General features: G+C 37.5%; 1 long non-coding RNA gene across 1 annotated transcript in view; it reads right to left on the bottom strand.

Moving 5' to 3' along the window:
• The window catches only part of LOC119471640, a 248,972-nt gene extending 225,271 nt beyond the window's left edge, over positions 1-23,701 (bottom strand). The window contains exons 1-2 of the long non-coding RNA XR_005200701.1: positions 23,547-23,701; positions 22,815-22,927 (exon numbers count right to left, since the gene is read on the bottom strand). This is a non-coding gene — a long non-coding RNA (uncharacterized LOC119471640). The remainder of the gene's footprint in view (positions 1-22,814; positions 22,928-23,546) is intronic.
• Between the last annotated feature and the right edge of the window lie 2,827 nt (positions 23,702-26,528).

The following is a 26,528-nucleotide window of genomic DNA, read 5'->3' as shown; positions in this document are numbered from 1 at the left end:
AGTTGTGGCTTTGAATTCTGAAAAGTCACTCTAGATTGTGTTTATCAATTTAAATATATTGTTCTGTATGGTACTGAGAGAGGCCAGGGTTGGAGTCAGAGACTAAAATTGACTTCCCACTATGTTAACTGGCTGAGGAGCTTTAGCAATTCATGTACTCTCTCTAAAATTTGTATTTCCTTATCTGTAAAATGGAAATAATATCTAGCCCAAAGGAATATTATGAAGATTAAATGAGGCAATTTATATATAATAGTTATGTTGCTGGCACTTAATAATAGTTCAGGAGATTCTGGTGATGATGATGATAATTCTTCTGAGTTATATCTATAGATAGTGTTCTAATGGAAGAAAACACAAGAATTTTGAGGCTAGTCAACTCTCAATTACCTACGATAATGAGAAAAGATTACTTATCGTAGAAGGTAAGATCATTAATAAATAATCTAAAAATGTATTTAACAAATTGAATATTTATTGTTTTTTATTATGAAACTTACATACACTTATTGTAAAATTTTCAAATGACAAATATGTGTAAGGTAGAAGTCACATTTTACACTTCCCAACTCTAAGATTCAGTGATTTTTTTTTCATATTTCTTTAGGTATGTCTATATGTGTGTGTATATATAATAAATAAATTATTTAAACAAAAGTGGACCATATTATATATGCTGTCCTACAGATCGATTCAGTTGTCTTCGTATCATTACATCTGAAATCTCGCCTAGATTTAAAATGCTATGTAATACAGCACTATATAAATATACAAAAATTTATTTGCCTAAAGCTGTTTTGAAATGTAAATTGCTTAAAATTTGTAAGAAATACAATGCTCCAATAAGTAAAAACCACACTTTGGACAATGGTACAGAGAATTTCTCCAATCTTTTGAAGATAAATTAAGGCATTGTTAGAAGAAAGGAAATAAATGAAAGGAAGGAAGGAAAAGTTTAAAAGTTTATTGTTGAATTTTGCTGGTAATTTTCCTGAATGAGAATGAGCTGAATTGGGTAGCACTCTTGGTGGTGTGCTTGCATAGCCTCAGAGAAAAACTATACAGTTCAACATAATTCATCTTCAATGAAAATGTTATATTCTCATCTAATCAATCTAGTTCTCGGTTTCCAGAGTTTTTCTAACACTCTCGCCTTGTGCAGTTATCCCATTGTGAATCACCTCTCCAGGCTACTTTCACTAAGTCTAGAGCCAGACAGCAAGGCTTCTTCAATGCTACGCCCAGAATTTAACCAGCAAAACACCTCAGTGTCATAAGTTCATTTTGTAGATGAAATAGGGCAGGCTTTGGATGTGACTTTAATTAAGATACGGAAGAGGAGTATTTTTCTTCAGTGTTAACTTTGGGAGCATGTTGAGCAACCAAACATTTTAGAGGTACCAGTTCTTGATAATATTACATACTGGCAGATATTGTTTGAGCAGACATCCTTGATTTAAAAGATGATTCTCTCTACTCTAGTGAATCTACATATACTATGTGATTTCAATCAAAACTTCAATCAGATTTTTCAAATAGACATTGATTTGCTGATCCTAAAGTTAACCAAAAAAGTACCTGCCCCAAAATAGTCAGGAAGTTCTGCATCAAAATAATAATGTAGCAAATCAAAATATAAAGTTGTTATAAAAGTGACACTGTAATTTGGAGGGAAAATAATGGGCTATTCAAAATGGAATTAGAAGAAGTAGACATCTATTTGGAAAAAAATAATAAGCTACGTATTTCATTCTAAACCCAAATGAAAGGACTAAGATATTAAAAAGATTTAAAAATTATCAGAAGAAACACAATGCTGATAAGATTAATACATTATGACTTGAAATGTGAGCATAACATACTAGTAGAAACCATGGGATACATACATATTGGATATAATATGAAGAAGGCCACACACATGACAGAGGCACAAGTGGCTTCTTGAAGCTGACAACAGCTCCTGGCTGAAAGTCAACTAAGAAATAAGTGCTTCATTGTTACAACCAAAAGGAACTAGACTCTACCGACAGCCTGTATAAGCAGGTTCTTCCCCAGGCCCTCCAGATAAGAGCCCAGTGTGCTAGACACCTTGACTTTGGCCTTGTAAGATGATAAGCAAAGAACAAATCCAAGCCTCCCAGACCTCTGACCCACAGCTGTGAGATAATAAATGTGTGGTGATTTCAGCTGCTAAGTCTGTGATAATTAACAAACATAAATGCCACACAGCTGATTTTTTTTTCCTAAAAAAAAAAAAAGGTGGATCTCAAAAATGTTAGCTAAATAACAAAACAGCACATGTAGTGTTATTACATTTTACTTTAAAAATAATCTAGGTATGCGTTAAGGCACAGAAATCAAGTCTAAAATGACACACATCACACTCTTGGAAAAGGAGTAGGATCAGGGTTGATAGATGAGAAGGAGAGCCTCTCATATGTTATAAGTTGTAAACATAGCTCTACATTGTTCATTTACTGTAATCAGAAGGTATTAAGTTTCAAATTATTATTATTATTATGAGACAGAGTCTTGCTCTGTAACCCCGGCTGGAGTGCAATGGCATGATTTTGGCTCATTGCAACTTCCAATCCCGCAGTTCAAGCGAGCAATTCTCCTGCCTCAGCCTCCTAAGTAGCTGTGATTACAGGCATATGCCACCACATCCAACTAATTTATGTATTTTTAGTAGAGACAGGGTTTTGCCATGTTGGCCAGGCTGGTCTTAAACTCCTGGCCTCAAGTGATCCCCCTGCCTCAGTCCCCCGAGAGTGCTACCGTACCCATCCTGTATTAATTTTATAATGAAATGTTTTTAAAAGTAAAGTACGTGGGATCTCTACTTTCTAGAATGCTATCTACCAAGTGCTTAAACGTAATATTTATGGCTGTGTATCTTCTATAACCTGATGTTTTATATTAATTTTATATCTAGAAAATTCTTTGCTAATCTTTATAGCTTCACAGATTGGTTTCTGCATACATATAACTATTCCTTCCTATAAAATGTAGTTACCAGTGTGAAATATGCCAACTACCTAAAATATACAAAACGATTGATATGATAAATAGAGGGCCGAAAAGAGGGCAAAAAAGAATATCCTGGAGAAACGTGGCTTGAGAGGATTCTCTTCAACTCAATTCACTAAAAATGCCGGAGGACACACAGCTTGGAAAATGACCATATTTTTTCAAAGATACACCCTTATTTTGAAGAAACACCCAAAACTTGTGTGTAGAATAGTCAGTCATCTGTTTTGTACCCTAACTTGTCCTCCTTTTTTATCTAAAATCAAGGCAATACTTTAGAAAACTTAAAATAATAAGAGGTTTTACATCAGTGCCTTTTAGTATTGATGTCAGAAAACAAAGTGAATGCTATCTTCAACTGAAAACTCACTCTTACAGAGTAGTATATCAAGTCACTTATTTACTAAAGCATGAGAGTAAAGCTATTATCAAGGAAATATTGCTCTTTCGGCCATGGTCAGAATTATATTCTCTCCAATAGCTGACTATAATGTCCTTTTTGCTACTGTTTGTTAAATGTTTGTGATGTTCTAATTTCTATAGCCACGTTTATCTACCTAACTACATAGTGAAATCTGCATTTGGAAGGCTAGTTTTATTTCATTACAGTTTCTCAGAGACAAAACAAAAATATTTGTTTTAACTTATCCATTGGGAAAAAATACCATTTATTTCTTATTAAATTAATACTCATATTGGATTTGAACATGAAAATAATGAGAATGATGCCTTTGCAGCTGAACAGAGGGTAAGGGAAACTTAGAGTACATCGCTCTTTCCCTTCTTCAAAATGAGATTATCAGTAGGATATGAAACTTAGTTTCTTGAATCACTGAGAAAGACACCATCCCTAGTCTTTCTAATCACACACCTGCTCCCAACCACTACTTAATGTCACTGAGGTCTGTTTTGCTTGAATTCTTCTTCTATCTCCCAAAACCAAAGAACTATATGTATCCCCAGATCATACGTGCTTCCACTTTCTGCAGTTAATGTTCCTGAAGACCCTTCTGGATGGATACCACGGTGTGTTCTCAGAGCTACTTGCAAAAATGAACTTCACTTACTTGTGTTAATAAGTACTGGGTACCCAGGAGCATCCAACTAAGTAATCCAACTTAGCTTAACATCCTAAGCCTTAATCAAGGAAACCCCAGCTCTGCCACTGGTGTATCCTTTAGCATATTACTTGACTTCCCTCCTCATCAGTTTTCCTATCTGCGAAACAGGAATAATAAAAATACTTACTACAGAGTTTTCATGATTGTTAAATGGGGTCATATGGTGTCTGACACACAGAAAGTTTAAAAAATAAGTTAGCTCTAATTGCTAGCATTCTCACTATCTATCTGCACACCCATGTTGGCCAGACTTATTCAGCAAAACAGGTAACCCCAGTTCCTCTTTCTACTCTCTTTCTACCGAGTGGCAATCAGGAGTAAATGTATTCACTAATCAGGGAAGCAGCCCCTCAGACAAGGTACTGAGATATCGATGTAACAGAAATCCTTAATCTAGGGAAAACTTTTATTTGCAAAGAATCTAATATGAGTCACTATAGTGGGGCAATGTCAAGATCTATATCAGGCAGGTGAAAGACAACTATTTTATAGTTGCAAGGCCAGTGCACTGCCTGCAGGTTTCCCCAATCTCTGCGTAACTAAGCCAGATAGAAGGCAACTCCAGCAGCAAGGGGCTGAACTGGAGTTCTGCCTCGCATCCCAGCTATGCCTGCTCTGCCATCTTTCATCTCACTTTCTCAGAACCCAGACAAATAGGACACAAGTTCCATGGGTCATGCCACTGTATAAGCACTACCCCTCTAAAACCAGACCCTCTGTAGTTCATTGTGTGCAAACATGTCAGTTGCTAGATCATGAACTTAAAGGGGGAACCAAGTTTCCTTTCTCTTTGTTTTTATTTGGTCATTTGTCTTGTACTGTGTCTGGAAAAGAACACTTAATAAAGGATGAAAGAATGGTAGTAATATTCATAAGCAAGTCAACGGAACCAGCCTAAAGTAAAAGGGGAAATTATCATGTTATTTCCCAACTCATTGTGAGATCCTTTGTTCCACCTATAGAGGATGCTCTTCCCCTTGGTTATCAGTGCCCTCTAGCATGCCTTAGCTTCTCTCCATCCCCTGCTTTGGACTCCTTCCCTCAAATCTCTGTGTCAGAATCCTACTCTCTCTTTCTACCAAGTGGCAATCAGGAGTAAATGTATTCACTAATCAGGGAAGCAGCCCCTCAGACAAGGTACTGACATATCGATGTAACAGAAATCCTTAATCTAGGGAAAACTCTTATTTGCAAAGAATCTAACATGAGTCACTATAGTGGGGCAATGTCAAGATCTATATCAGGCAGGTGAAAGACAACTATTTCATTGTTCTTTCTTTTGGGGATCCCAATGATCTCTTTAAGTGACCGTAAATAAATGCTGCTGTACATGTAGGATCTGAATAAGTCTGGCCAGCCAGCTACTGCTTTACTAATTCTTTTTTCTTTGGGTCCTCCAGAACCACTCTTGAAAGAATCAAAGTTTATGCGGAAGGCATTATAAGAAGAGTTGCAAGAAATTAGAGATGGCAGAAGGGTTATCCAGTTCCTCACCAGAGGCCAGAAGCAGCATCGTTCCAAATACAATCAAATGTTTGATTTCTTTGGATGGCCGCATGAGTAAATGTGACCAGAGACTGCTACTTTCCCTCTCAGTTGAATGCTTCTGCTAAATGAAACATAGCAGCTCTAAGAGAAAGTGAGGGGAAAACTAGTCAAGAAACTTTCAAGGTAACTGAGGAAGTCATTGGAGGAAAAGAAAGCAGAAAGCCTGCCAAATCAACTGCTTTTCAGATGGCACCTCCTAGGATCTCTGAATTGCCTAAGAGTTCTTTGGAAGAGAACATGTATTGCACTACCTTGATTGGCTTTATTATATTAGAGTATAAACCCCTAAGGACAAAATCTTATAGTAGACTTGGTAAGTCAGGCTACAGGGGTTTGATCACAGCATCTGTAACTTATACATCTATCACCCTGAGCTAGTTATCTCATCTCTCTGGTCTTCATTTTTATTTTTGCAAAATGAAGATGATCATACTATTTACCCTCTAAGATTATTATCAGTATTGCTTGAATGAAATCATCCATCTAAAACCCCATGCACAGGGCAGGACACGTATTAGCACTCAATAATTATCAATATGAACTGCTACTACTGATCATTGCTGCCCTCCAAGTACAGTGCCCACTGAAGAGAATATTTTCAAGACAGATACAATTTAATAGATAAATCTCAAGTATTGGCCTGTAGCGCTGCTACCTGGATGTATAAATTAAATGGCCTACAACAATTGTACCATCATATCATCATATCTCCGGTTAACTTATCCCAATCTTCTGTTCTTATCATTTGGTACTGTGATATGAAATATTTGAGGCAGCTGTATGTGGAAAATAGGAACTTAAATTAGGTTGAGAGAGTTATTTCTTTATTCAATAAACAATTTTGAAACACATACAGTTTTCCAGTCCCTTCAAATCACTAAGAAAGCTACAAAAGAATACAATTCATATAAAATTCTTATCGATAGCAGCTTATATTTATTACTCATCACTGAATAGGCATTGTGTTAGGTTCTTTACATATATTATCTCATTGTATCTTGACAAAAACCAGCAAGGTAATTTTAGAGAGAAGAAAACTGAGACTCAAAAATATTTCATGACTTGCCTGACATTTTTCAGCTAAAATTTTCAAGAGCCAAAGCCCACTCTGCAATTCTAAAGCCCGTTTTCTTTCTATTCTCTTGGCATTTCTCTTTCAATATCTCACCATAATGTCAGGTAGAATGGAATAAGCACTGGATTAGAGGTACAAGTAAATTATTATAGAACTCAGGGAGGGAAAATGGTAGAGTTGAATGGTAGAGGATTTGGGAAGGTTTTCTTCAGGGCATTTAAAATGAATCATATACAATACATGGAATTACGGAGGAAAGGGAGGAGTAGGGAAAACGGGGACATCAGGAATGAAAACCCCATCAGCAAAGATTCAGTAATGTCAACTTGCAGGGGAGAGTTGCTGTGTGGTGAGATATAGAGAATAGGCTGCAAATATGGGCAGATTATGTGTCCAGGTGGAAGTCAATCTCCAGTGTTAGAAAAGATCGTTAAATATTTTAAGCATGGACAAAACTTCCCTGTATCTTTACAAACCTGGTTGCATAACTGAAGCAAAGATAAACTTAAGCTCTACCATAATTTTGAAAAATGATACCAGTTCCTGTTTGAGCAGGTCTGACTTCACGACATTTGTCCACAGTGTATGTAGACGCTCACATATACCACTGTGAGTAGCTGATGTCTGCACAGTCATATCTTGGCCATTCATTCTCTCCACCCAATTTCTCTCATATGGCAAATCACCCAGAGATCATTCTTAGTTCCACAAATAGCTGATCCGCAAATATTTATGGTAAAGTCAGTCTGCTGTAAGATCCAAAAGAGAGAGGGAGAGGGAAAAGGAGAAAAAGAGGAAGATGGAGAGGGAGAGGGAAATGGCGAGAGAGGGGAAGGGGGAAAGGAGAGAGAAAGAGAGAGAGAGAGAGAGCTAGAACACTATTTTATTAGTGGCTCAGAAGCAGGTGTTTTAAGAGGCATACAGAATTTAAAAAATGTCAAGCCTAGGCACCAATATAGAGCTTGGGCCATGATGTTCAGAGACTTGCAGACTTTCAAGATGGCCGATTTTACCAAGTTTTATAGATGAAATGTTTAGAAAGCCTGAACTGCACCCAAACCCAATGCTCCTGTTGCCCTAGACTCTTCCCAAACATTTTATCATTTAGTTGTTCTGAAACCAATGACTGCTGCCTCTAGAATACAACCCGTTTCCCTCTGAAAGGAAGGCTTTTTTTGGCTACAGCAAAAGGAAAGTGGGAAGATAAAACAAACTTTAATTCATCTGTTCTTACTCATAGGTTTCCCATCAAGGATGGGTTTTATCCTTATTTAGAATCAATACTAAGTAAAGAAAGTATAAATATACCAATTGAAAAATGCTTTCTGTGGAGGCCTTGGCAGCCACAGCAAATTGCTTGAGGTTTAGAGACACCAGGCATTTCCCCTAGGTTTTATTCTGAAACCCTCAAGTGTTAAAGGCAATCATTTCCTGGGACCCTTGATATAATAGCATATAGGATCTGTTAATAGGGTTTCCTTTTTTTGTTTTGTTTTGATTTTTTTAGTTCTGAAATGGAGGTAAATTTCTAACAGACCAATGGAGTTTTTATACCCTAATTGCTTTTGTTGAATATTTCTCCCCAAAAGATAATAGAAGCTGTAGCTAAGTTGAGTATTACTATGTTTGAGAACATAAGAAGATTTTGAAGAAACTGGAAGATTTCCCCTGGGCATCTCCCATTGGTTAGACTGGTGTCAAGGAACTCAAAGGTCAGAATGCTCCTAGAGTCTCCATAGGCTGCCATAAGTGGCATAGACTCTGGCCTTAATTCCCTTATCGTTCCTCACACCAGCACTTTAACCCAAGGGAAAGTTGAACTTCAAAGAAAGTTTAGATTTTTTGTCTCTATGGTAGGAGAGTTTAACTGGCATGTTCCTTTAGGATCCCCCTAGTGCTAGTCTGTTTCACTTCTTGGGGTTGCCCTAGACCAAGCTTGTCTAACACTTGGCCCACAGGCCGCATGTGGCTCAGGATGGTTTTGAAGGCAGCCCAAGACAAATTTGTAAACTTTCTTAAAAACTGAGGAGTTTTTGCAATTTTTTAAAGCTCATCGGTTATTGTTAGTGTATTTTACTTACGGCCCAAGATAATTCTTCTTCCAGTGTGGCCTAGGGAAGCCAAAAGATTGGACACCCCTTCCCTAGACAAACATGAAATGAACCACAAGATAAGGGGTCAAAGCTGAATATCCTAAGAAAGTAAAAGGGAAATGGATATTGGGGGTGCATTTAAAGGGTTTATGGGTAGATTTGTTCTCTGGCTTTTGGAAGATCTGAAATCTTTTGGCCAATGTCGTCTTTGGGTTAATGAGTCTTAAATTAGCTCACTTTGTTGAGGACATAGAGCAACTTATTTTCATAAAAAGTGAAGCCAAAACAGCCTTGAGTTCAGATCTTGGACCACTCTCTGGTCACTTTTTCACTAGACTATGCCACCTAAATTTTCTCCTTGATACCTAAAGGAAGAACATAAAATAAAAGGAAGATGACTTGAAAAGATCAAACTACTATTCCCAGGCTTTCTAAAGACTATTCCAGAAAATGTTACACATAAAAATGCTTTCAGTGTGCAAAAAGTGTAAGAAATTAGAAAATTAATGTCTCTCTTAGAGCTTCAAACTTAGCATTAAAGTGGTTAGAAGATCCTACTGTAAGGATACCTATATGCATTGTCTTAAACTGGCATTTTTCAACTTATTTAACCTATGAAAAACTACCAATTATCACTGTATTTAGTTTGTAAATCTGTAGATATGACCACACTTATAGGCCTATGGAAAGAACATTTTATCTGCACTGTGAAGTAACCATCTCACTCATCTTAGCATGTGCCTATTTCATCTCCTTTTTCCTAATTACCTTCATTTGGCACAGAATTGACTTTTAGTTCAGGGTTCACAGCCTGATCTCAGCAATTTCCTTATTCCAACTATTAACATGACACTTCTATAACCCCAATATTACCTAGTATAATGCTTGCATACCATGGATACAGAAATATTTGTGACTATCCTGTAACTGGTTTATATAAAGGTTTTCTGTCATTTTTCTGTGGGGACAAAAGCATGAAGTGAATGACCAAGCTGGTCACTTATATATGGGCACCATTGATTTCTATCACACATTGGTTTGCGGTATACTATCCAATGATGCATGCCCAATCTCTCATGCGTTAGTGAGAGGAGTGTGGCCAATCTGAGCCTCCCTTAAGTGAAAGTCCAGGGAAAAGGAAGCCACAAGCCTCCCCTTTCAAAGCCAGTAAGCGCAAATCAAGGTCAGCAGTTAAAGGCCATGGTCATCAGCCCAGTGACCCGTCTTTATCCCTCAGTGCTGGTTCAGTTCCAGATAAGCTCTGGTGGGGAGGAACGAGTCCAGACCAGAGTGGCCAGATGTTTCACATGACATCCAGTTGCTCCTTGAGGTCCACCCAGCTATAGGCCATCTCTTAGGTGTAACCCCAAATGACAAAGTCATAGACAATAACAAGTAGCAGATACACATGGGCACAGATAACAAGACTCAGTCATATGCATTTATTAATCAGAAGAAACAAAAACAATTTTTTTAGACAGAAATAAATGGACTTGAGATGTGGGGACTCAACACATTGCATTATTACTCTTAATCATGGACTCTGACTCAGAAGATTTAGACTGCAACCTGAGGTATTATGCTCACAATCCCCTTTATCCCTCAATTTCATTATCTATAAAATGAAAATGAAATAGAATCATATAGAGAACATGGCAAGTAGGCAGTTCCTAGCATAGAATAAGTATCCATTAAACATTTTCCTTAATGGGACAGTGTGACAACTCCATCATTTGGTCATGGTTAGTTGGGATCTCTTTGAAGTTGACCTTAAGACTACCTCAATGTCTTTCTTGCCTTATTCCATTCTTCCCTTTTCTTTCCTCTCCCTCTCCCTTCTCAATCCTCTTCTCTATTTCTTTTCTCTTTGATCTCCTTTGATATACCAGGTGCCTACTCCCCTCTTATAGATGGAGTGGGGGAGAGAGAGAGAGACTGAACAATGTCCCAACTAGGGAAGAGAGTGGGGGACAGGTTCTCCCCACAGATATGCTGCCTAAAAGTGGTCACTGGAATGAAGGAGGGTGACAAGTTCTGGTGACAGTAGCTGCCACACATCTCAGGATCTGAGGAACAATGGTATAAATGTCTCTTTTTTTAATCTCTTACTTTACCATGAAATTTCCAGGATCTAGCCCCACCACTGTCCTCTCAAACTCATATGCAGTCCACTAAGAGCATTCAGCTTAACTGCCTTTGACTGTCGTGAGGGTAACGCCAACCCATAATACTAAGGTGTCCATTGGACTGCTGGCCAAGACATACTAGCTGCTTTTTTTGTAACTGGAAATCATTTACTTAACAAGTATTTCTCAGAAATCAAATATGATTCAGTCACTAATTTGAAAAGAAGTTATTTTGCAGAAGTATGCAATGACTCCATAACAACGTAGACACATGCAAACACCTCTTTAGTAAACGTTAGCAGTTTTTAAGTAATATTTGTAAAGAATATAAAAGGTATGTGGACAAATATACAGATGACAGATGTACAGCTTGATGAATTTTCATAAAGGGAGCACACCCATATAACTTTCACCCTGACCAAGAAATAGAATATTCTAAGCAACCCTAATCCCCCCTCCATCACCTCCATCACCCTCTCTTCTAGTTGCAAGCCCTCTCAGGGTAACATTAGCAGAGTTCTGATATCGCAGGTTAGCTGTGCTATTTTTGAACTTCATTTAAATGGAATTAATCAGTCTCTAATCTCTTGCAGTCTGGCCATTCTTTACTCAACATATGATTGTAAGAGTCATCCATACTGCCACATGCAGTAAATGTTCATTTGTTTTCATTGATGTAGATTAGCCTTTATCAGCCAATTTCAATTAGCTTTACATATAAAACCTTGCACAGTTCTACGTGCTTATAAAAACAGGAGCTGTGTATTGACTATAGCAAGATCAACAATTTGCTTAAATTTTACATCTGTTTATTCTTTCTCCTACAGGCTTCTACCCACAATAGTCCAGACCCAGCCATGAAAATGCGCTTCAATTTTTGTATTTCTTGCCTCCCTTTTCAAGGTTCTGCCTCACCAATTGATATTGTTTGGATGTTTGTCCTCCCCAGATCTCATGTTGAAATGCAATTCCCAGTGTTGGTGGTGGGGCCTCGTGGGAGATGTTGGATCATGTAGGTGAATCCCCTATGAGGGGTTTAGCACCACCCGCTTAGTGCCACATTTGTTCTCACTCAGTTAGTTCCTGTGAGATCTGATTGTTTAAAAGTCTGGGACCTCCCCGCCCTTGCTCTTTTGCTCCCTCTTTCCCTGTGATGTGTCTGCTTTCCTTTTGCCTTCCACCATGATTGGAAGCTTCCTGAGGCTCACCAGAAGCAAATGCTAGCACCACAGTCACTGTATGGCCTGCAGAACCATAAGCCTGTGAGCCAATTCAACCACTTTTCTTTATAAATTGCCCAGTCTCAGGAATTTCTTTATAGCAACGCAAAAATAGCCTAACACACTAGTCATCTGGCATCCACCCCCCAACCTTCTCAACTTTACCCACCTTTCCCAAGAGTATAATCAGGGAGGTTGAGGTGTAACATTTTCCCTTCTCTGCCAACATGGAAAAAAACAATTACGTGTGCAGAGAATATTGCACAATTTTTCAACCCCTGCCTATGTTGGTCTTCACATGGAAAATACATGGTTTTATTTGAAGTACCATGGATAGTCACACAATTACATATAAGAACAAACATTTGTCCCCACTTTTTAAAAATATTTAGTGTTTATCTTGGTGAATTTTTTTTTCCTACCACCTTAAGTAGGTAGAGATGGGTGAAATTAGACTCTAGTGGGCTAAAGTGAAGGGAAATATTATAACAAAACAAGGGATGCTGAGATACAACATATGGTTAACTTGGCCATGGAAAAAATCCTTGGAATATGGAAGAAAGTCTAACACGCTAAAAATGGAAGAAAGGAAGCATACCAAGCAATGCAGCTGCTCCGCCAATGTCATTCTGGCCCATCCCAAAGGAACACAAATAGAAATATTCTGGAATCTAGCGCCACTGATATTTAAACTCAATTTCCCGCAAAGTCAGGAATAATAGCAAGTTATTTGTTTTACAAACTTAGGTTGCAAGTGCCTTGGGTGGATCCTGTGCCTTCTTCTATATCTCACTCAGCGCCAAGAACACTGTTAGACATCAACAAAACCATAATAGACCTAGAGCCTTTTCTAAAGGCCAATGAAAACACATACTGAGCTAATGGAGACATTTACAGGCAAAGGATTCCGGTTCCCTTTCTGAAAATGCCACCAAGACAGCCTAGCTAATTAGGTCTCAGTAAATGACAGACTGACCAGAATGGTCCACCTGCCTTTGTGTGTATAGCAGGCCATTTTTCTGTTAGCTTGGTTTCTATCATTGCTTTTATTCTTTTAGCTATAAGTTAAAAGGTCTATTTTTGAAATTTCAAAAGGCTGTCTCTGAGATCTGGCTTGTGAGTACACAGTAATTTCAGGAAAATGGGAATATAGGCCTTTAACACTGTAAAGAATAAATTTATTCACTTGGAGCTGTTCACTCATTCCTCTGTTACCCCTATTAACTTTCCTTGGGCAAAATCTCAAAAAATAATTTTGTCCAAGTCCACCCAGAAATGCAGTGACAATTCCAGGGACAAAATTCAAATGTTCCATGCAACCTTGTCTCTTACCCAGCTTAAGAGTAGTCACAAGTTTTCCAATATTCCCAATATAGTTGTCCTCATGACAGTCTAACTCAATCCTTGTTTGTGTTTCTGTAAATAACCCACACTGATGGAGATAGCCATTGCAAATACGGGACAGCAAAGTAACACAGACTCAAAGCTTAACATGGTCTCTCCGTGAACAAGAATGACTTTGATGTCTATTAGGGTTCTGTAAATGTAGAGAAAAACCACAGAAGATGAATGTTAATCACTGGAAAGCCAAAGAAGATTTAATGAAGCTTCTATCATAAGAAATCCGAATGCAAATGCTTCTGTGTCCCTCACATTCCCTTCTTCCAAAATACCAGCAGAAAATGATAAAACTACAAGCCATAGACCTGATCTACCAATAAATAAATAAATAGAAATTTTTGGTGAATCCAAAACATCAGCATAGAAGCCAAAACATACCAAAAACTTGTAATGCAGTACGGCAGAGCAGAGAGAAAAATGGACCCTAGAAGTAGGTATGTCTGATTCTAGTTTCATTTGTTAATAACATTGCAGTTTTCGAAACCTCTCACAGTTTTACTTCCCTACCTATAGAATTAAGGCTAATAATTAAACATATATAATTATATATGATATATATTATATATATTCAGAGCTCTTTCAACTGCAAATATGAAAAAATAAGCCAAATTTGCTTAACCAAAACAAACTAATTAAAATAAAAGAAATATACTGAGTAAGAACCTAGGAGCCTCTAGCTTTTGGCACACCTGGATTCAGGTACTCAAGGTCGTCAGGAAGTGATATGTTTCATAAACCTGTTATTTTCTAAAATGGCTTAATTTTCAAGCATGTTTTCCCATCATGATGGCTTCCAGAACTAACAGATAACATACTAACAGCCCCAAGTTCTGCCAAAAACTATATCTGGGAAATGAACCTCATTTACTCTGGTCAGTTATATGTCCATACCTAGAGGCAGGACTAAAAGGAATTACATGCCATTACATGAATAAGGGTAAATGGCTTCAGGAAAGGCAAAAGAAACCAACATCCTCTGCAATAACACACTGGGGTTGTTGCAAAAAGAAACAAAGAAAACTCATCCCAGGGCCTACAATTTTGACTAAGACAAATAATAAATTAAGTAATTCTTATTGCTGGACAAAATTTTGACATCCAGGAAATACTTGCCTATATTGACTCCAGTTAAAGAACACATTACATGCACTAACGGACCTCCATGACGTACATAATGTTCTGCCAAAATGATAAGGAGCAATTAGATAAAGCTGCAAGATGGTGAGATTTTAGCTGGACTGAAAGGAAGCAGATTTATCCAGGCTAAGAGGCGCAGAGAGGTCATTCTAATGGGAAGTAATAAAACAAGTTGATGACTACGTATTTTTTATCTAAGAAAGAGTGTTGCCAGTAAGATGGGCATTCTAACCAACAGGAAATGGCATGTGATGAAGTAGATACGTGAATATTAGTAGAAAGATTTTGCATACCTCCAGCAAAAATAACATTTACAAAATTAAGTTGTTTAAAATGTAATTGCTGAAGAAAGATTTTAAAGAGCTCATTCAACATAGTTATTTGAGAAGATATTCCTCCTTAAGCTGATCTTCCTTCAGTGGAGTGGCCTATGTACAAACATAAATTTGACAAATTAAGTTTAGAGCTCTTCATTATAAGACACAATTAACTTACTTCAATAAAAAGGACGATTTATTGCTTTAAGCATGTTAATAAAAGCCCAGCCACAACTGAGAAACAAAACATAGTTTAGAACAAGAGCACTGTATTAATATACATGATGTGGGTTCCAACTAGGGCCAAAACGAGAAATATTTCCTGATTTTCAGATAGAGGCCTGTCCAACAACAACCTTATTTTGAGCATTTCAAAGGTAGACTTCAAATAAATTATAAAAAGCAAGACAGAAACATTTAACCAATGCGAAAAGAGACTTTTTAAACACATTGAGAGTGCCAACCATAAATAATTTTTGCAAGCAATATTAAGCCAGACTTACCATCCTTCCAGTAAAGCACCTACATCATGCACTAAGAATCTTTATTTCTGGCCATTATGAATTCATATGAGTTGCCCCATTCTCAAAAATATGTCTACAGAAGGATCTCCTGGCAGCCAAAAGCAGTTTTCTCTCAAATAGAAACCGCTTCTCAGTTTGACTTAACAGGTTTGTTATGATCATCTCAGGAAATTTACCAGTCAGGGAGCTTTATTACATGTAAATGTAAATTTCTTCCAAGGCTTGAAGAAATTCACTCCACATTTCGGGAAATGAACATGTGATTTTTTTTTATGTATTGTTTTAATAAGTGAAACAATAGCTTTTTCTACGAGGCACCTCGAGCTACTGATTAAAAGCTACTGTATGTTTACAACAAAGCAAAAATGCATTCAAAACACGTAAACATATGAGACAAAATTGTTCAACAGGCCCAAAGGCAAATGAGGCTTGTAGAGAGGCTAGGGTAAAGTAAAATAATCAATTCCTATTACAGATAGTGAGTGGTATTTTGTTTTCTGGCAGCTGAGGCAAAAATGGAAAGATGCCATGCATTGTAAATTAATTATAATAGTACAGGTAGAGCAGCAGAGAAACCTAAATGTAAAGTTAGCACTTTTTTTCTCAGAACAGAGCTTTGATCTTTTCAAGTATGTATACTTGTCTGAAACCCCACGCAACATGACATAAAAAGATTTAGTCTTGTTTCATCTTATAGCTGCGTGTGTGTGTGTGTGTGTGTGTGTGTGCGCGCGCGCATGTGTATGTGGCCAACTGTTGCTCTCACCTATAAAAGACCATCTATATATAAAACATAAAACTAGCAAACATCTCATTTTAAAAACTAGATCCCGAGAAGCCATCAAAATGAATTAAGAGTCAAATGCATCCCTGAGTAACAGAATAAATCTGCTCAGTGCTGAAAGTGACTGAATCCCTACAAAAGACATAGTAAATTGCCTTGTTGCCTGAGGACACGTAAGATTGAACGTCTACAAAATGCAATGATTTTTTTGTTTTGCAGAATTGGACGCCGAGCTGTTCTTTATAGAAGTCATATTCCAAAAGACCCATACTGCTTCTTAAGTTTACTTTTAGAAAATATGACACGGTTATCAGTATAAAGAAGGACACTTGTATTTCCCTTTGTTGAAGCAGGAGGAGATAAAGTTGATTCCTTTCATACTTGTATCATGTTAATATAGTTTAAAAGACAGGTGTTAGAATTTAAGGTTTTTTTTAACCTCATTTAGGGCTAGATTTCCTTCCAACATGAGAATATTTTTACTTGCTCCAATTTTGGCAAATATATTGAATGAAAGACATCGTAATAGCTGGAGGGCTGTCTGGATTGACCGGGTTGGCCCAAAGACACTTATTATCCAGAGAATCAGTCAGATGATGGAGCAGTGATGAAGTTTACACATAGCTTTGAGATGCCCTTAAGCCTGAGGTATGTCATTGCAAGTGCATAAAAATAAATTGTTACATTTTCAATTTAAAAAACATGAATTGGAAAGACAATGTCAAGAGAAAGGGAAGACAAGCCATACACTGAGAGGAAATGCTTGCAAAAGACATGTCTAATAAAGGACCTCTGTCCAAATATACAAATAGCTCTTAAAACTCCACAGTAAGAAAATGAACCCAATTAAAAAAATTAATTTCAGTTTAAAAATTAGCAAAAGCTCTAAAGAGCCACCTCACTAAAGAATACGTACAGATGGCAAGTAAACATAGGAAAAGATGTTCAATATCATATGTCATTAGGGAATTGAAAATTTGAATAACAACAATATACCATTATACACAACTTATAGTTGCCAAAATCCAAAACACTTACCATACCAATTGCTGGCAAGGATGTGGAACAAGAGGAACTCTCATTAGTTGCTGGTAGGAATGCAAAATGGTACAGCCAACTTGGAAGGAAATTTGTCAGTTTCTTACAAAACTAAATGTACTCTTACCATACAATCCAGCAATCACACTCCTTGGCGCTTACCCAAATGAATTTTAAAATGTATGTCTACACAAAAACCTGCACATAGATGTTTATAACACTTGTTTCATAATTGACAAAGTTTGGAAGCAACCAAAATTTCCTTCAGTAGATGAGTGGATACTGTGGTACATACATAAGGACAATAGAATATTGTTCAGCACTAAAAAGCAATGCACTATCAAACCATGAAAAACATGCAGGAAGCTTAAGCATGTATTACTAAGTGAAGAAAGATTTTAACAAATGTGCCACTCTGGTATAGAATGTTGATAACGGGAAAGGTTGTGTATGTGTGGGACAAAGGAGGAATATAGGAACTCTCTGTACTTTCTGCTTAATTTTACTGTGAACTACGATAGCTCTAAAAAAAGTTTATTAATAAACAAAAAAATGCAATGATTTCCTGTATTACATTGAAACTAACATCATAACTTGCTTTTTTCTCCTCTTATAGGGATAGAAAGAGTAGTTATATGTCTATATTCCTCACTTCTAGAACATCTGACTCCTAACTTTTACTTTATTTTCCATCATTTTCCTCATTTTCTGTGTTCTACCATCTGTTAATGACATATGTCAAATAACAACAAAAAAAAAAGAGAATGTTGCTTTGAGAGTAACAATCAAAAGCATTGTTTGAAAAGTGACCAAGATTATTTAAATGGACACCCTGGAAACCAACTAGTTAAAACACTTTAAGAAACCATGACTGTATCAGCCTTGCTAGTCTCTTATTACTCATCAATTCCAAATTCCATCAATCTCCTACTCTAATATGAGAGTTTTCCAGAATGATCTGTCAGAAACATGTTCTACTTCATGGTATTTTCTGCACACCCGTCACCGTCGCTTTCCATCAGGATTGTTCAGAAGGCATGGTCACATCCCCCGCAAAGGATGTTTTTTTCCATCCTTCTCTCTTTATTAGAAACTGCCCAGAAGTGCCCCAATAGACTTTCACTGAATACTCACTGGCCTAGATTATTCTTCAAACAAAGTTGGCAAGCAATTGGCAAGAAAAATTACCCTGTTTGACTATGATCAATTACAATTCATACCCAAAGACTGAGAACGGGATTGGTTATGTTTACTTATCACACAGAAGAAAAGCCCAAGTATTATAAAATATCACCTAAAAGAAAGGGTAGAAGAAAACAAAAATGAAAAAGAAGAGGGAGGAGGAGAACAGGAGGAGAAGAAGAAAAGAAATGGAGTGAAAATATCTTTGGGATAAATAACTAATAGCATCTATCTACAATTTTATAAAGACAATTTCAGTAGAGGGTAAGATTCAGAGTTCTATTAAAGCAAACAGAGAGAAATGAAGTTAGGAAATAGAGACAGTACACACAAATTATATTTTAAGGGATATTAATGTAAATGGGAAAAGATATATCCAATAGTTTCCAGAGAAGAATATAGGGTCACAGAAGTTTGGGTTCATTTTAGTTTTGTTTTTAAGATAGGTGATATTGGGGTATATTTCTATGCCAATATGAATAATCCTGAAGAGGGAAATAAAATGATGTAGAAATGTAACTGTTATAGGATGTAACTCCTGGTGAAAATGAGATGGAAAGGATTTAAGTTACTGATAAAGGGTTTTCTCTTTGTAACAGAAATATGTGCAACCTTTTAAGAGAAGGGTTAAGTCAGTAGATGAGTACAAATGCTGAAAGGCTGACTGAATTGTTAGCAGAAAACAATGATAGTTCTTATGCAACTATATTTATTTTCTTTCTAAAGTAAGCTTCAGTGTTATGAAAACAGAGTAGGCAGATAAGAGATGTTTGAAATTTGGGGAGACAGGAGAATGTGTAAGAGTCAGAAAGGGGGTGCATTTTCTTGAGAAATATTATGGGGCAGCCTAGTAAAGTTGAGATTTTTAGCAGTATTTTTGCGGTTATAGCATTGGCACAGAAGAAGTGGATAATCTGGTTGGCTGAGTTTGGGGTTTTGCCAGATAAATAGCATAATGGAGGGAAGATGAAGAAAAGGAGTTAAGGGTGTTTTTAAAAGAGTGTTACGGCACTAGCCCATGAAAAAATTTAGGATGCATAGGGAAAGAGAAGAATTGATTAGAGGTGACAGATGGTGAAAAGGTGTCAGGTCAATGCCTTTAAACTTTGAATGAGGTCAAAGAATGTTTCTTTGGGAATATAAAAGGAAGTCACTAAAATGTTGAAGGTGTGCAGAAGATGGTCAGAGAAGAGGGTTGGAATTAAAATTTTGAAGGTGCTACAACTATTGATGATGACAAGATGGTGGAACTAGAATGTAGAAAAAGATAGTTGGAGCTAAAAATAGTTTGGACACCAGGAAGTGGGATGGACTACTCACTTTTTGGATTCATCACTTATTTGCTGCTAACCTTGGATAACGTAGTGCACATCTATAGTTTTTGGTTTCTTCATCTTTAAAGAAAGGATAATAATATAAGCCAATTCATAGGGTTGTTGTGAAATCTAAAAATGTTCATTATATAAAATGCTTTCAACAGTGTCTAGCATATAGTAAGTGTTACCAGTTAGTACTATTTGCATTTGTATCATGTATGTATTACTTTATTTCCAAATTGTGAAGTTTCTTAATATGTTAAGTATTCACTCTATAACAGGAACTGTTCTAAGCATTTACCTTTTCAAAAAAATCTCATTGAATTCTCACAATGTCCTTACAAGGTAGGTACTATTGTTATACCCATTTCATAATTTAAGAGACAGAGCAGAGCTAGTAAGTGACAGAGACATGTTTTAATCAAATCAGACTGCTTCTAGATTCTCTGTCCTTAAGCACCATCCTATGCAGTGATTGACAGTGGCATAGGTGAATCCAGGTGATGAGAACACAGTGAATGAGGAGAAGACATTTGGAGGGAGAGATATGAAAACAACGAGGAAGGATAATGGATAATGAAGTCTATGACATGCACATCAAATACTCTGGGGTTTTGCGGGAGGAAGGAAGAGAGACAGCCTGGAAGTGACAGTGGAGAACAAATCTTACAACACACAGAAGCATTTCAAGTATTTCCGACCAAAGGACAACATGAAAAAATAGCTTCAAATTTGGTCATCTAGTGAACTTGGCAGTTCCTTAAGATTCTGTCCTTGTCCCTGTATTTTTATCCCAGGGAGAGAAAGTGCTTGTGAAGTTCTTGTCCTCTACCCAGTCTTGCCAAGAATCACGCTCAGTTTAGGGGCAAAGCTATCAGGATAACCAATAGGTTACCAAGGTGATGTTTTTTAGTGGCTCTCAGACCAGTTCCCACATGAAAGCATTGTTTTAAAAACAAAGCAATTTCTCAAACGTGGGGACTTTTCTGGCATGTGACATATTTCGAATAGTATAATTATATACAACATTCCGAATTCCATTTATTTACATGACAGGTTCAAAAATCAATCAATCAACCAATCAAATGCTTTTCATAACCAAGTAGCGATTGATGAGGGATTAGCAAAGGGCAGGCAATGGACTAAATTCAGTCTGTCACTTGCATTTATATGGCCTGAGGTCTAAGAATTACTTTCTGGACTCTTACAGAAAAATTTTGCTGATTTTTGGTCATAAATAATGAGTAGAAAAAGTTTATATTAGTGTAGGTATTATCATGTGGATATTGTGAATGTGATATGTGGGTGTCTGTGTATAAATGTGGCCACTTGATCATATATTCATTCCACTCACAGACATTTATTGAGCACATACTCTATGCCAGAAACGGTCCTGGGTGCTAAGAATACAAGATTGAAAATAGATAGTCACTGCTCTCAAGAAAACCAGTCTTATTATTTTATTGTGGTGGTAATTTTGATAAAATTTAAGAAGAACAAAGAATTTCTACAAAATTTTCTTTTACATGAACATGCGCTTTTCTTTCTCCAACTCAATTGTCAGGTATTAATTGGTTGCCGAATTTTATTATTTTATAAGACATTTGATGAATTCATTGGTTTTCAGTCTCAGCTAGAAAATTGGAGTGAGCAGACATCTCTCCTGACTTTTAACTCCATTGGAGTAAGTGTCTTGTGACCTCTCTCTCCTTTGCTTACCCCCTATTATGTCATTTGATATTTTTTGGGGGGTCCTGGCATGCTACTTGGAGAAAGTCATCCAAGGTCTGTGTCTCTGCCAAGCTGAACTGAGCATTGTCAGTTATCATAGCAATTGTGTTGCTCATCAGCAGAATTGAGGCCCAAAGCCATTTCCATACTTTTCAGTAGCTAACGCTATCTTTTTCTTTCTAAATTGTCTCTGACATCAATTGCCCTGCAGGATTTCAGCGTGGGTTTAGGGGATTGAACAGCCAATGAATTCAGGCTGTTCTTATAGCATGCAATCATAACTTGTATTTAGCTTTCATAACAGAATATTATCCAAAACCATCTCAAAGATGCCAAAACCAATCTGAAACCACTTCCTAGGTCCACTGCATAACAAGTGGATATGTTCTTCCCACCACATGATGAAGGGCACTAGGCAGCTAGATATCTGATCATATGAATGGTGGAAGCATTTGTCTGGCTGTTATATTTAAGCAACAAAACTTTCAAGATTTCTGGTTCCACATTGTTTATTGAACATTTTTCTATTCACATTCATTGCTATTCCTTCTATAACACCTGGAAAGAGTCTATTGCTATCTCTTTTCCCTTACATCTTAGAGTGAGCCTAATTCAGGAGCCCTCACTTTTAAATGTACTTCCTAAAATACAGTGTTATTCATTGGGAATGTTCCCCTGCAATTTAAAACTACCTTTAGTAAGACTTTGCCATTTTTCCAAGTGTTTGCTGCTTCCAGTGTCTAGCATATACATGTAAATGCAGGCATAGCCAGAAGTGGAATATTCCGATTTCAGAAATTAAGGGGTCCCATTTTTCTGATGAATCTGGACTTTGATCCTCAGATACCTTTGATCAACTTAACCAATGATTTTCCCTACCTAAGCACATAAGAAAAGCCTACAAAGGATAGAACACAAAAATTCCATGAATTTCCTAAAGCCAGAGCTCTCAGCCCTTATAGTATTGCCATTTACTTCCAGCTTCTGTTTGGTACAGTCAGGCTCTGAGGCCTCTAACTGGATCCAATCTAGTTAATTATCAGATCCAGTACAATCATGGACCCAGTTCAGTTTCTGTCATGACTTCTGAACCCAGTTTGGATCCAAAATTCGCTCAGACTTGGAAAGCTCAAAACACAAATTCATGCAGCTTTGGAATCAAAGAACTTACCCATGATCCTCCGGGGCTACCAAGGACAATGGACACAGTGGGCCCAGCAGGTATCTCACTTGGTGCTCCTGGGGGCCACTGGGAGCCTACAGCAGATCCCACTCTGACATCTTCTGCAAGAAGAAAAGCATTAGACAAATTAACTTGAACTGAGTTTAATTGAGCAAAGAACAATTCAAGAATCAGGCAGCTCTCAGAATCAGAGACTCAGGAGCTGCCACAACAGAAATTTCAGGGAAGGTCAAGGACTTGGGGAGTTGCCTCAGGTGTTGGTGATGGATATCTTTCAGTTTACTTCCTGAATGAAGGCAATTTTCTCAGAATTTATTTAAGAAAGTTTTGGTGCCATTGGAAGTAAATCTCCTACTCAATTTGCCTGATCCTAAAACCAGGTTTTTCCAATTGTGTAAGAAAATAAATTAGTTTAGGCATTTCAAAAGATCCCCTGAAGGAAATATAGATATATATAACTCTTGTGAGAGTAGGATATTTGGGAATTCAAGGCTTTTACATACTACCCACAGATCAAAGAAATAGGAGAGAAAGAAAAATGAGTATTTAAAGGTTGCTTTGACAGAAATAAAAGAATCAAGGGACACAAAGATTTTCTAACGTATGAGAGGCTTTTTTATTTCCCAAGTGTCCTCTTGCCCTAGCTTTGTCAACACTATTGAGCTTATCTGCCTGGGAAATAGCAGGGGTATGGTAATTCTAACTTGGTTCAGCAACCACCTGTTACCCTAAATGTCTTCTGTGGTAGCAGTGGTGATTCTCGCTGAATCCTCCATCCATGAAAAAGAAGTGCCCATTCCTTTCCTTTTATTTTACAAATAAAGCTGGGAGGTTGTGCTGTAGCCAGAGCACAGTGAATAGAGTGGAGAGTTTGGCAATGCTGGAATAGGAAAGAATAAAATAACAAATTCAAGGCTGGAGGGGAAAGAAATTGGAGGAAAAAATTGAGAGAAAAAGTAAGTGTGCAGGGAGAGTGAGGGTCACATCTAAACGTAATGGCCAGAGACCCAGATGATGCAGATTGTTCCAGGCAGCTCCACACTCTGCTCCACCCCAGCACCCAACTAATGAAAGAACATTTCTTCAATTGATTTTTCATGGTCTCTAAAATTGCCAGCATTATAAAAATTCTTTAATGGTATAAAAAAGAGGTATTTTAACTTAATGAAATCAATTTGATGCCATTTTGATAAGAAAGTAATATATGAAGTGATTAATAAATTTGAGAGTTTGAGTTAAGCCCTATCTATACCCACTACTATCAAAATAAGAGCCTTCAATCAATTCCATTTAGTGCATACCATGTCTCTGGGAAGACACCACCATGCCCTCACCTTTGTCACAATCCTTAGAGCCATTCTAGACTCCTCTATCTCTTTGACCATCTTCCCAAACTTTGGCATAAGAAATCATGGAATATTATGCAGCCATCAAAAACGATGAGTTTGTGTCCTTTGTAGGGACATGGATGAACCTGGAAACCATCATTCTCAGCAAACTGACAGAAGAGCAGAAGATCAAACACCGCATGTTCTCACTCATAGGCGGGTGTTAAACAATGAGAACACATGGACACAGGGAGGGGAGCACTACACACTGGGGTCTGTTGGGGGGAAATAGGGGAGGGAAGGTGGGGGGTGGGGAGTTGGTGAGAGATAGCAAGGGGAGAGATGCCAGATGTAGGTGATGGGGATGAAGGCAGCAAATCACACTGCCATGTGTGTACCTATGCAACAATCTTGCATGTTCTTCACATGTACCCCAAAACCTAAAATGCAATAAAATAAATTAAAAATAAAATGAAATAAAATAAAAAAAGAAAAAGAAATCGCCACTACAGGCAATGTCTGTTTTCTAAATATCTCTCCAATCTGTCCTCTCTCCTCTCTATCCATAATACCATGACCTCAATCTAGGTGACCCAATTCCGCATCTGGATTTCTGATATGAATTAAGTGGTCTTGTCTCCTGACTATGTTTTAAAGAGAGGATTTGCTAAACTGCAAATCTGATCTCATCATCTTCTTGCATATCTTTCTTTGGGGTCTCCAGCAGCCCTTGGAATAAAGGTTAGACATATCCCCATCTGTACAGGATGCTTCCTTAATGGCCTTTCCAGAACAATCCTCTTATTTCTTTAGGGGCTATCCATGCTCTGCCATAGTGACATTTCTGCCAATGTTTTATGCTGTCTCATGCCTTTGGAGCTTTGTTGTGATGCTGGATATTCTTGCCCATCCGTCTCATGAAACTGTGAGTTCCACAAGTGTAGAGACCGTGTCTTATTTGTTGTTGTAGCCATGGCACCTGGCATAGTGTTTGGCACATGGTAGAATGAGGCAAAAGACCGGTAATTTTTAAAATAAATCGACAATTTTAAAAGGAAGGAGTGTTTGTGAGCTGGAGTCAGGTACTATAGTCATGACTGTGAAGCTATCCCTGACAGTCCTAAGAAAACACAATAGTCCTAAATGTTTGGGCCAATGGGAGAAGGCTAATGTGGCTGATGGCCACCAGAAAAAAAAAAGGAGAAAAATAAATGCTTAAAAGCAAACTGTCTACTGCATAATTTTAGAGAGGGCTGGTCCTGATGTAAGGGGTAGCTCGAAAGGAAATTACTGCCCAACACAGGAGGAAAGAATACCAATTATTTTCCTCTTAAGTAGGGCCAGACCAACTCAACAGAAAACCAGAGAGGATGGGCTATGCATTCCTGGAAGGAAGCTACTGGTGCTGGTGCCATCAGCCTGGTTGACGAAAGAGACATGATCCAGGAGCCACCCAGCTGAAGGCTGGTACACCACAGACAGACATGCTTCCTGGAAAAGACCTCTGGAAATTAGGAATTCAAGCTTAGCCTCAATTTCTCAGATGAAGCCTTCTAATTTTCCTTTTCCCTCCCATGTGCTTCTTCCAGGAAACCTGCCTTCTTCTCTGTGGTAGTTGTGAAAGATCAAATGTGCCTTTTACCGAAAAGGCAGGACTTTTCTCTCCTCTCAACTCCTTTGTGTGTACCCACATGGGATGGCTCATACAGGGACACTCCTAGGACCTGACATGGGGCCACCTCCCCTTTATGCCTGTGAGTGTTTGTGTGGAATGAAAGTACATGAAGTCAAGGTGGAAGACTGGACCCACTAGTCTAAGACAGTAAATGATTAAAGAATAATGTGACAATGAAATCCACCACTTTGAATAGAATTGTCTGTGATATATTTTGAGCCCAGAAAATTTTTGCATGCTTTCATGCCATTTTTTCTAGATTTTACTCATGCTAACTAACTTTAACCAAAACTTTACCAGGAGAATAGGCAAAAAAAAAAAAAAAAAAAAAAAAAAAAAAAAAAAAAAAAAAAAAAAAAAAAAAAAAAAAAAACAAAAAAACAAAAAAAAACGGCCTACTCAATTAACTGCAAATTAAAAAATAATCATTGAAATAGGAGAAAGAGATCTGACCACTTTGGTACCCAGTCTCTTCTCACAATGTTCCAATAAAGTTTCCAAACTTATCCAGGCATTCCCCACCTGCTTCACATAGACACACAGTCTGTCTTTCCAGCGGGTTTCTTCTACATGCCTACCTCCTCCATTCTACCCAGTGGTACCAGTGCTTATAACCGTTACAGCATGGAATCATTCCTCTTCCACTTCTGTCTCCCCCATCATCTACCTTCCTTCTGGAAGGTGGGGATTTGTCTCCAT

Source organism: Cebus imitator, unplaced genomic scaffold (assembly GCF_001604975.1).
Source record: "Cebus imitator isolate Cc_AM_T3 unplaced genomic scaffold, Cebus_imitator-1.0 Scaffold68, whole genome shotgun sequence".
NCBI lineage: Eukaryota > Metazoa > Chordata > Mammalia > Primates > Cebidae > Cebus > Cebus imitator.
This window is presented reverse-complemented; position numbering and strand designations above follow the sequence as displayed.